We start from the raw sequence: 13,057 nt of genomic DNA on the forward strand, positions 1-13,057 counted from the left end.
GCTAGCATTTGTCACATTTTCAAAGCAATACTGCAACTACATATATGAGGTGGTTTGGTCAAGGCTCTTATTGCTATCCTAGGAAAATGATTTTCTATCTCATTTTATCTTGTTTTCTACACTTGAAAAATGGGTCTAATAATACTTGCCCTTTACATAATTCAGAGAAATGTTGCAAAGATTAATGAAATACATGTAAAGAGCTGTAAGCTGGATAAATTAAGAGATCATCATCATTATTCTATTGGAGTCTTCAAATAAAATTTCCAGTAGAACTATGACCCTACCAACCTTGGTGAGTAAGGCAGATATAAGAATGCAGGAATAATGTGATTTTTAAAGAGATTTTGTTGTTTGAATCAAGTGCTTAAATCAAATGCCTAAATCTCAAACAGATCTGAGAAACTAAACAACTTTTCAGAAAAAAAAAAAAGAATGAAGACATCTGAGAATTAAGAAACCAAGAAAGGGATGATCTTCAAATGCTGCAAGCTGACACTTCAGTTGGCACCCAACCTTCAGATGGGATTACTATCATTAGACCCATGATTCCAAAGACTTAATAAATGGACAATTAGGGTTTATGTCTCCTGGAATTTATCAAAATTAGTTGAGATACTCATCCAGCCTTTCCCCCATGTCTGTTGCTTGGCTGTATGTGGATAAATTCCAGTTGATTTTTCATTTCTCCTGCCAGATGTTTTGACATCACGTATTATAGGCATCTAATTGTTTTAAAATGCTCTCGCATTAATGCAGGAAAGTTCTCCTGTTTTCTGCCTTCTAGGCTTTAACTATGATAAGAAAGGAAGTAACTTTATTGTTTTCAAATATGAAACAAGGTCTGAAATTCACATCTGGCTTGACCCAGTACTTCAGCAATAGACCGATAGAAACTTTTTATTTATTTATTTTAATTAATTAATTAATTAATTTTATTTATTTATTTTTGGCTGCATTGTGTCTTCGTTGCTGCTCACGGGCTTTCTCTAGTTGCAGCGAGCGGGGGCTACTCTTCGTTGTGGTGCGTGGGCCTTTCGTTGCGGTGGCTTCTCTTGTTGTGGAGCATGGGCTCTAGGCGCGTGGGCTCAGTAGTTGTGGCACACGGGCTTAGTTGCTTCGCAGCATGTGGGATCTTCCCGGACCAGGGCTCGAACCCGTGTCCCCTGCATTGGCAGGAGGATTCTTAACCACTGCGCCACCAGGGAAGCCCTAAACTTTTTAAATTAGCTGCATTCCTTTGAGAAACCCAAGGCTGATTCCATGGGAGGAGAGAAAGGAGTTAGAGAGAGAGGAGAGACTCTATATCCAGAATAAATTTAGTTATTTGCAAGGAGTCCATGTGCTATTAACTTGAATATAAGTCTACTGATGTAGAAAGACAGACTTGGTAGACATTACTTTTAGAAAGTGCTCATTCAGTGACCTTGAGGAAATTACCTCCATATATCTCAATATTATAAAATGAAGATAATATAATGTATTTACTTAACAGTCTCTTATCTCAATATTTATTGTACTAAGAAAAGTTAATAGTCTTTTGTCCATGCAAGTTACTTAATGGTATGAAGAGGAGCTTCAGGCCAACATTATCCTGGCACCTTAAAAACAAGATCAAACTTCTGAGCCTCAAGCATACACAACTCCAGGGATGCATTTATGTGCTTTGGAGAAGAAAATCTGCAGAGAAGTGAGAGGATGGGCACTCTATAAGGAGCAGGGCAGCAGCCATCTTGCTCCCTTGAAGACAGTGGAAACACGCCCATTCTCAATTCGATTTCTTCTGATGTGCTAACACTTTTCAAGGTGTTTACCAAGATGATTTCTGCCTGATTTATAAGTGTGTGTGAGACACTCTTTATACAGTTCCTAGGTAAAATAACTACTCCATAAAATTGATGGTAATACACAGAGTGACCAAGAGGTGGTAATACTGTTACCATCCTCACAGTTTGTATTACCAGAATCGATCTGGTACATATCTGTTCTTGCAAAACGAATATTAGTGAAGCACATGCTAATTACAGATTCATGAAAAGTCTTAGGGTTACAGAATGACTTTACACTGTCTAGCAGAATGATCTTGAGAAAACAACTCAAGCTTTCTAACTTTCAGCTACCTCATCTAAAATGTAGGATAATACAACCAGCCCTGGCTTATTTTCATATTGTTGTTTTGAGGCCTCAGTGTTGTAAAGAATAAAGAATCAGTTTACAAAATATATAATATAAAAATAGAAATGTAAGGAATTCCTATTACTAGCAGAAATGAAATCTGGAGGCCAAAGTTATCCTTATCTGGCAAGAGCCTCACTTTCATGACTAAATTTTCCAAAATATCATTCACCTTGTTACATTCACTGAGATTTAGGGTTTTGTCCTCAGCTTTGTGGGAACAGAAACTTTATTCTGTCAGCACATTCCTGAAGAGAATGGTGCTTCAGCACAGATATGCATTAGCCAAGCCCACGGAAGACACTTGCTTAACAAGAATGGGAATACAGAGGCTTCCCTGGTGGCGCAGTGGTTGAGAGTCTGCCTGCCAATGCAGGGGACACGGGTTCGAGCCCTGGTCTGGGAAGATCCCACATGCCACGGAGCAACTAAGCCCGTGAGCCACAACTACTGAGCCTGCGCGTCTGGAGCCTGTGCTCCGCAACAAGAGAGGCCGCGATAGTTAAGAGGCCCGCGCACCGCGATGAAGAGTGGCCCCCGCTCGCCGCAACTAGAGAAAGCCCTCGCACAGAAACAAAGACCCAACACAGCTAAGGATAAATAAATAAATTAATTAATTAAAAAAAAAAAAGAATTTACAGTGAAAAAATGTCCGCCAAAGGCTTTGTAGTGTGGCACAATGGTTAAGGCAGAGGTTCTGGTGTCAGACAAACGTAGGTTCAAAGTTTGGCTCCACCAAGTACTAGTTGTAAAGTCCTTAAAGCTTAAAGACACACAATAGCTATCTGATTTTCTCATCTGCACAATGTAGATAATATAATTTCTAACCACACAGGAAAGTTTTGTAAAATACATGGGTGACTACTCAAAATGCTGTGTCAAGCTCTGAGGAAAGTAAGTTCAAGAAACGATGGAATGATAGTTGTTGTTGTCATTATTATCATCATCATCTAGGTCAGCATATTTTATTGCAGCGTTTCTAAAACTGAATAAAATAGTCACAAAAATTGGCTTGCAAAAACATGGAGTGAGAGGAATGGGAGTTAGATGTGCAATTTAAATCCTGGCAGCCCTGTGCTCTGTTAATCCGCCTATTTCCAGAGGCAGGGCTCGTCCTGAAAGAGCACATCAGGCTTGGTCCTTATACCGGGGTGTCACTCTCTGGAAGACCTGGATGGGCCCCCCGCCTTTATCTCTGTGACATACTTAATTCCCTATTCCTGCTCATGTGCCTCTCTGAAAGAGTAACAACAATACCCGGGATTTAGCAGAAGGCAAGTCTTGATCTGTCCTGACAAAATGCTGTCTCTAGAGAAGGCAGCCTTATTTGATGAGACCCTAGAAATGTCAATTATAATGTCAATCTGTTTCCACTGAGGATAACTTCATTTTCATTCTGCTCTTAACAATGACCAACATTTAGTGAGCTCTTACTCTCTATACTATACCAAGAATCCTATGAAAGATGTTATATACATTACTTCTTTCAATATCCAACCTACATTTTGCTGGTGATAAATTATTTTATCAACATGATATCTAAGATATAGCAATACTTTTTGCTGTTACTATATCTCAAACTAATTGAGAAGATAAATGCCTTCCTAAGGCCATGGTTCTTAAACAGTTTGGTCTCAGGGCCTCCTTATACACTTAAAAATAACTGAAGAAATCAAAAAGTTTTTATTTATAAAAACATGTTACTAGCTTATATCTCTCAATATTTACCAACTAGAAATCACAACTAATTTTTAAAACAAAATAATACATACACACACACACATTTCATTAGCCATTGAGCAATGATACCAACACATGTCATGTAGCCTTTGGAAAGCTCCACTCTCACGTGTGAGAACATGAGAGAGAAAAAGGCAAATAGCATCTGTGTGTTATTATAAACACATTGTGACCTCATGGGACCCCTAAAAGACTTGACTTTACTCTAGACCATACTTTGAATATGATGTTTTAAAGGATTAAAGATGTTTGCTTCCCCCACATGTTCCCCTGTATATTTCAACCATTCTGTGATTTTTTTAAGACTAGGGACTATGGTAGGTGAAGCATACAACACTATAGAAAAATGTTATTATGTACACCTTACAAATGATGAAAATGAGGCTTAGAAAGGATAAGCACTTTTCCTAACATCACATGAGTTACAGGTATTGTAGTTAGCTTACAACCCCATATCTTTCTGTCCCCAAACCTGTGCTCTTCATTATCATATTATGCTGCAGCCACTGAAGATCCATCAACCCGAGATGGATGAGAACTTAGTGATGGTCTCATTTTATCCACAGGCTAAAGAGAACTCTGAAGTCCAGAAGTACCATTATGATAGGTCCAAGAATTGAACCTATGTTTCCTGAATGGATTTATCATACCCAACTCCTTGCCTCTTAAAATTAGTTGTTCCTATTGTAGACACAATAATTACAGTATGTGTCCATTAAGAAGAAGGACAAAAATATTCATGTGAAGGTGTAGATGAGCCAAGTTTCTTGGCAAAACTATGCTGAATAAAATAAACATACTACCTTATATGACTTTTATTGTTATGATTTTTATCCGAAGTAGACTATCAGCAATTTAATTCCCTGATTTTTTTTCTTCCCGAACGTACAGTGCCTAGCACAAAGCCTGGCATTTAATGACACATTTGTACAGAGATTAATATTTTTCAAGGATGTTTGCTCTGTTTGCCCATCTGTCACACTTAATTAGTAGCACCAAACAGTAGAGAGTTCAGGTTTTGGTATTAAACCTGGTGGATTTGAACCTCATAGTATTAGATCTGTGACCTCATATACATTCCCTGACTTCCCCGGATTTCATTTCATGTATTTCTGAAACAATGCTCAGGATGTGTCCATCCCAATGCTGTTATAAGGAGTGAATGAAACAAATGTTTGCACACAGTGGTGACTGTCATTCTGCCTGGAATTAGGTAGCATCTCAAATTCTAGTTTGCCTTGATTGTCATACACAGATATTATTAAATTTAACAGATCTAGACGCTGAATCAAAGGAGATCGTAGGAGAGTTGCTCTGTATGCATCTATGCAACTTTCCCAAATCATAATTCCTATGATGTCCAAAGACCAGTGAGCTTCTCCAGCCTTTCTACAACCAGACAATATACCTTGGGTGTTCATTTTTATTTTCCTGTTGGCTAAAAAGCACAACAGAAAGGTCCACGTGGAAATAAGTGCGCATACAGTGGAGGCTCCCATAACCATGACTGAAACAAGCCAAGATCAACAAGTCCCTCCCTTTCATCACAAAATTCCCAAAACATCCTGGGTGGATTCATGCTATTCCCTTCGCCTGCAACATTCTTGCTCTTCCTCTTCACTTGTCCCAATAGAGGACTGCACTTGACTCCTAGGGACACTGGCACCATACAGAGCTAATTTCTTCCTCATATGTGTTGTTAGGATGTGTTCTGTCCCCTTCCATTAGACAACCTGCTTGTAGTCCAGCAATTATCTCCCTACTGCAGATGCCCCGCCTCCAGGCCAGGAACTACGTCTTTAACAACACGTGACCACAGTGTCTAGTACAGAGGTGCAGAAATGTGTTTGACTCACTAAGGTTTTGTGTGCTCAGTCAACAGTCATTTGGTACATTTACTGACTAATTTATTGGATCTTAACTCTCTTTAAGATGGAGACTACAAGGGACAAAATCAATCATTCAGAGACCAAAACCAAAATAAAGATATATAATTCAGTATTTTCCATTTTCACTAAGGTCTCCTATTTATATGCCAGAGGCCATTTGTGGAACATCTAAATGCCTTTTCAACCCATGCCTAACCAATCACTTCTGATAAATATCCAGATACTTTCAGATTTATTTTAGGTTATCAGTTTCCCTGAGAAGTCACCCAACACATCAGTTCTGTCTTCCACGCTTTTTATATCGTTTCTTAAATAAACAAATGCGGATTTGTTGTATTCTGGTATTCTGTGTTCAGTCTTTGTTTCTTTGTAACTGCTACATAATTATATTGGAAATGTGAAAAACAATTCAGCAGGAAATCAAATGCTGGCTCAGTGTGGGTATTTTTATATCCAGAGATACTCAAATATTAACCGATTATTATTAATCGGTTATTATTATTAATTGATTAATAATAAATTATTAGGATTAATATTAATCTAATATTTAGATACTGTGCCTAAAACACAACCTAAAGACAAGCCTTATTTAAGAGCTAGGAAAAAAAAAAATATATATATATATGCTAAATAGAACATTTTTTTAGACACAAATTTTCTTCATAGTGCATTAGAATTGTTTGTTTTACTAAACAAAACAGTTAAAGTCAAGGCAGAGAATGTTCTAAAAAGTCAGTGTCTCTTTTTTTTTTTTTTGTCAGTGTCTCTTAAACATCAAGCTCACAATAGTCCACCTGAAAGAACAGGTGATGAGGCTTTTATTATTATTGCCATTGCTAAAAACAGATATAGAGAATATCCTTATATTATACCATATTAAATTATAATAAATAATATATGTTATAATATAACGTGATGATTATAATATATTAATGTAATCTATATTAATTACAGAAATATGATAATAATTATATATGCATATATATTCTCTATATCAACCAGGTGAGTTTTAGTTCCCTATTGAGTATTATAGTTTCCTTTTAACCAATAAATAAACACATTAGATTGATCAAGGAAACTGTTGATGTTCAAGTAGGTTGTTGTTAATGTAAACTAGGTTGGAATTCATATTTGTTTGTCTGCATAGTCGACGCTTTTTCCTTCCACATTTGTCATCCATGGTTTTATTCCATGTCTCCCTTCTTCAGCCTATTATTAATCATTCATTGTCAAATTATAACAGCAGGTGTGTGGAGCAGACTTCAGTATCATTCCAGGCTTATCTCAGTGGGTTGCAGGAGCATTCAAACTTCAATATAAGGAGCCCCTTTAATTTGTTTTAAATTTAGGAACTGGAGGTTCCTAAAAATCCAAATTCCCCTGGAACAGATAGTTCACAGATGCAAATTTTAAATTCATTATCCCCAACTGGACCTCCTCCCACCCTTTCAGTGGGGAAAAAAGCCTATCAGTGACATCCCATTGTGTTCTAACCTGTTTTATAAAGAGCTAGTCAAAGGAAGGCTGTAAACTCAAACTTTGAAAGGATGGACCACCTTTTCTGTTTTCTGACTTGTTAACATGAATCATGATATGTCTCAGGAGCAATTAGGCTATCACTAGGAGAGGATGCAGGCTCAATTGTCAGAGATTGGGCTGAAGAGCCAGACAAACCTAGGATCAAATCCAAACTTAGGCACCTAAACATGGAGAGCTTGAAGTTTGGTATCTTAGTTTTCTTTATGAGATGAGAGACTGGTGGTACCAATTTATGGAACTGCTGTGAGGATTAAATGGATAAAGGGCATGAGAAGGGCTAGAATGTTGCCTAGCATACAGTAAGCAGTCACTCTTAATTGTATCATTATTTTCATCCTCCTCACCAAGGTTTAGGATCTCCATCAGTTTCCTTGTTGCTCATTAGTTTTAGCCAGATGCCAATTTCTGTTCATTCAAAGTCCATTTCTAACGCAGCTTCAGTTTTACTCTGAATCAGGACTGCAGGGGTTGTGGCAGTGGTTCTCCAAGTGCGGGCCCTGGGCAAGCAGCATCGGCCTCACGTGGGAACTTGTTAGAAATACAGATTCTTTGGCCCAGGAATCTATGTTCTAACAAGCTCTCTGGGCGATTCTGAGCCACCATTATAGCCATATTCTTCCCCTTCTCATTCTCCAGGTTGTAGGCTCTCTGTTCCACTCCAAACCTATTCTGCTCCTAAATCTGGAATGCTAATATTCTGAGCCACACATTTCCCTTATTTTGATATTTCTATGTATTTGATGGGCCCCTCTGACACAGAGAATAAGATCATTTCCTGTACCTGGCATCCGAAGGCAATCATAATTTTCTATACTTAACTTTCCAACCATATATTCTTTTCTCTCCTGAGTTCTCTAATCTTCAGAAGATATTCTATGCTCTTCTCCTCTGGATCAAGATGTTTGTTAGTTTGGAAATACATCTCTGACAAAAGCCTACTGTTACTTTATGACCCTGATGAAAATATACCATCCACAAAGGATCTTCCCAGAGAAGACTGTCTCTCCCATCCAATGGAGAGATCCCACCCTAATCCAAATTATATGCTTTTTAAGTAAATAATATTTAGAGTTTCAATGCATGCCTTAGAGACAATTTCTTTACATTCTACTTCCTTGCTTCTTTGTGACAGTGTAACCCTTGACCTTGGGCATCATGTGGGGTGAACCCTTGTCCTATAGATACTCCAGGAACAAGAAAGTATCAGTATCATAAGTGAGGGTGTAGAGTGACCAATGCCCTGCCACCCCAAATTAGATGGAAGCAAGTTATCATAGTTCAAAATTCTACCATCTGGCTAAAAGGGCCACCTGACCTGGCACTGAAATGCTAGGTGGGTGGGGGTGGATCAGAGATGGAATTGGCATCTATTTTTAGCCCTGACTTCTAAGCTCTGGATTAGGGAGTCCTGTAATCAGAAAACATGCTGCATTTTCATTCTTTAGGCTTTGCTGCTTTGTAACCTGCTTCCACTTGTTCAATACAGATCAGATTAAACGATAAACGGGCTCGTTGGGTAATGAAGTGTGGGCTGGCATAATTCAGGGCTTGCCTCAGGCTCTCAGAGGGAAGAGAAATAAAGGTTCTTAGATCAGAAGCCTGGCTCCTTGGGGAAAAAGTGAGAGGACCTGAGGCTCCTCTCTGCCAGCACCTTTCTCATGGTCTCTGTCTCTGACCTTAGATTGGTTAATATTCTATGGGAATTCTTCCTTTTGAGCATAGTCAGTGCCCCACAATTTTCATACAAGGAGAGCATAGTCATTCCTGCCCTTTATGCCTCAGCTTCAGTCACTCAGGAAAGAATGACTTTAAAACATCCAGAAAAGCCATTGCGCCTGTGTGCTTGTCTGCCCAAGACTTTTAACAAAGAGCTGAGTAGGGTATATTAAAAGCAGAGATCCTTTCCACCAATTAATCAATAGTGTCTGTTTAGAGTCAGAACTCATCAGGTTAATATCTTGTGGTATTAATTCTTATTTCCTTTATTCATTCATTAACTCAGCAAATATGTACTGGGAGCCCCACTGTGCTAGGCTCCCAGGATAAAACAGTGATCAATAACAAAGCAATAATAAAATGTCTCATGAGAACAAGGACTTTACCAATTTCTCCCTTTAGAAATGTATTTTCAAGGAATTCCCTGGTAGCCCAGTTGTTAGGACTCGGCCCTTTCACTGCTGTGGGCCCGGGTTTGATCATCCCTGGTAGGGGAACTAAGATCCCGGAAGTCACACGGCATGGCCGAAAAAAAGAAAAAGGTATTTTCAAAACCTCAAGCAAATAAATGGGTATTATAAGCCTCAACCAGTCTCTTAAAGGCAAAGAGCATGGATCTTTGAGACCTTACAGGAAAGGATTAATAATAGTTGCTAAAGCTTACACTAGGAGTCAGGTAGGAGAAATTTTTGTAGCATTAAAAATGTGCTAATAGATTTATTATGAATAATACAAATTGCTATTTAAGTTGAAATTCTAAAGAATCTATAGTTAACCAGTTGACAGCTGTTAGAAATACTGTGTCCAATCCTTTTTCTCAAATAAGTAAGACGTGAGAGCAGAGAATTTTAGACGTATGTGAGAAGAGGAATCTAGAAGGGAAGTACCTATGCGTGTAGGCTACAGATCCATATCATTCTTGGTCATATATACTGAGATTTAGCATCCCAGTGTGAAATTAATTTTTCAAAAAAAGAATGCCCATAATATTTGGAAATTCCAACTCCTCCCATCAAGAGGTGACATTTGTTTCTCCACTCCTTAAACCTGCTCTTGGTAACGTGACTTGCTTTGAACAGTGGGATTTGCAAACTTGATGCAAACAGAGACTTGGCAAGTACTTGCTCCCCAGTCTTTTGCGGTTCCATGGAAGCCTGGGAGTAGCACCAAAGGAGCTGAGCTAGCCTATTAGAGGATGCGAGGCCACGTGGAGCAGAGAAGAGGTGCTGACTGACGCCTAACTGGCCTGTCATATATACACTTGGTGCCAATATAGATCATCCAGCCCCAGACAAGCCACCAGCTGACCAGATAGACTAGCAAAACCAGTTCAGACCAAAAGAACCACTCAGCTGCTCCAGAGAACCACGAGAAATACATCTTTATCATTTTAAGTTTTGACACGGTCTATTATGCAGCAGAAGTGAACCAATACAAATCAATGTCCATATGACTATTTTGGTTCCCTTTATTCCTAAGCTCAAGTGGCTGGGAGAAAAAGGGAGATCTGAATGACAAATAGAATGTTTAGATAAAGGACATAAAGTTTATGTTTATGTAAGAGAGAGTAGGCACCAGGTTTGGTCTGGAGAAGGATAGAGAGGAGGGTGAGGAAGGAGGGGGGAGGGGCACTAGAGAGGGGAAAGAAGAAACGTTATTGAGTCCTTCCTATATGCCAGGCTCTGTCTTATGCATTTTACCTGTATTACATCATTTAATTGTCATGACAAACTTCAAATATAGCAACTGAGGCTAAAAGAGATTATGAGACTTATTCAAATCACACATAGAGCATATGTTTCGGCTCTGAAAATTTGACTTCATAGTTTGGTTTTACCTAGTAAGCACTACTGCTGTCTGAGAAAGCATGGTAACAGTAGCTATGACCTTAGTTTGGGGTAAGAAGGAGGCTTTTAAGGTTGCCAAGCTGGCCAGGACTGACAAGAGGAAAGAAGCCCCTCCTTTTGGATACATATTTTTTTGGAAAATTATACCTCCCAAGTCATCTCAGGATGATACGTCCTCAAAAGCTCACAATTTGTATATTCTCAAAATAAAGCTGGGTGGTTTTACTTTATGACAAAAAGATTACTTTTAGGCATATCCTCTTTAATTATATAAAGTGATAAAATTAATGTTTACTTTATAATTATTGTTATGATAATTAATATTAGCATAAGCATTATTACCAGAAGTTTATTCTATGTTAGGAAAGATATTAGGATGTAAACATATTCACTCCTTATCACACACCTCTAAAGGTGTTTCAATATATCCCCCATTTTATAAATAGGGAAACTAAGCCACAGAAAGAAGTAATTTACATGGCGTGAGTGTGATTGAATGAAAAAATTATGATTCCATCCAAGCAAACTGACTTATAAACTTGGCCACTTAATTCATATGTTATTCTCTTTGACTTGTAGACTGATGTCTGCACTTTCTTCCCAAGTCCATGTGCTTCCTCTGTCCCCAGAGAAACGGTAGCTGAGGGTAAATCAACCTACTGTCCTCCAATCTTTATAATCTCTTCACATATCTAGGACCTCCCCTACCTGCCCCACCTTAATCTGGTACCCTCAAATCTGGAGATGACCATTTGCTATGACTGGTCAGTTTGCTACAACTTGCAGCTGAAAACCTTGAATTACTATTTGCTGCGTACTTCTATCCTTTATCTACAGTTGTCTACAGTAGGAGTTACTGTTCAGGATTTGAGGAGGGTGGTTTATAAAGAGACCAGGGCAAGACATAGGGATGGAAGCCTCTTACCTTCTGCCTTTTTCTGGGTTAGGACTAAGGGGCTATTAGTCATAGTGACATCTTAAAGGAGTTCCTAGTTAAAATCTATTGATATAGCTCCAGTCTCAATCTGTAGGCTTTTTCTAAATATCAGTAGATTAGAACAAAGGAGGGGTAAAGATGAAAGAGATGGAGAGGTGGTGGGAGGATATCGGTAGAATGGATGCAGAATAAAGAGGAACTAAGGGAGAGATTCCAAAGTCAGTATTCAAGTAACTGGAGCAGCTGTACATGAAGTGGGCACTATAGTGATTAAAATAAATCTGGTGTGGGTTACCCACAAAATGATATTCATGCGGGGCCTGCATCAGGCTTCTCCTTGAACTTGGAATGACACTCCCATTCTTCCTTGTAGGGAAATCTTATTTTGGATGCTGATCTCTTTCCCAGGAAACTGTAGCTTCCCCTTCACTTTCCCATAATTTATTTCCACTTCACTTCATTATAATCTCTATTGTTAAGAATACTGATCTCTACCTTATAGCACCTGCATGCTTGTCTGAGGTAGGGGGATCTTGCTAGGAACTTGCCATGTGCCTATATTCCCAGACAGTCAGCCATAGTGCTATAGCTTCTCTGATATTTGGGAGCCCTTAACCACTCCTGCCCCTGAAATTTACTGTTCACCTCAGACTTTCATCATCCTTTCCCTTCTGTGAGAGTTACTGAACTGGACAATAGCTTCTCTCCATCTGCTTCCACTCAATTCTATACAAGGGAATGATATTGATTTTAAAGAAACTCTAGTCCTGATTATGCCACAGGCAATAGATAGAGACACTGCAGATTTGAACGAGATCTTGATATAAAATCTCAAGTCCTTAATTCAATCAGGCTCTCCAAGAATATGCCTGCTTCATTTCGAGGGTTTTTCTTTAGGCACAGGTCAATCTACCATGCCCGAACCAGGGACAAGAGGAAGGTCAGTGAACATATTGGCTGTGCAATGAAGAAACACAACTGCACCCAGCAGTAACACACAGGTCACGACTACCAATTTTGTTGTTGTCGGGAGAAGGGGTAAAAGAAAATATAAACCAAATAAATAATTTAAAATTAAGCTGTTATTCAAAGCCTCAGGTTAGGGCTGTCTTAACAAGAACATATGAGATTTATTCATCAATTTCTAAAGATTACAGATAGATTTTAAGGTAAAATGTATAGTACCATCACTTTTAATTCAATTCTTACTACAA

At 38.6% G+C, this 13,057-nt stretch overlaps 1 protein-coding gene across 1 annotated transcript in view; it reads right to left on the bottom strand.

Moving 5' to 3' along the window:
• Positions 1-13,057, bottom strand: part of CDH8 (cadherin 8) — a 367,669-nt gene that overhangs the window by 95,516 nt on the left and 259,096 nt on the right. The window lies entirely within an intron of this gene.

This window comes from Balaenoptera ricei, chromosome 19, assembly GCF_028023285.1.
Source record: "Balaenoptera ricei isolate mBalRic1 chromosome 19, mBalRic1.hap2, whole genome shotgun sequence".
In the NCBI taxonomy this organism is placed as follows: domain Eukaryota; kingdom Metazoa; phylum Chordata; class Mammalia; order Artiodactyla; family Balaenopteridae; genus Balaenoptera; species Balaenoptera ricei.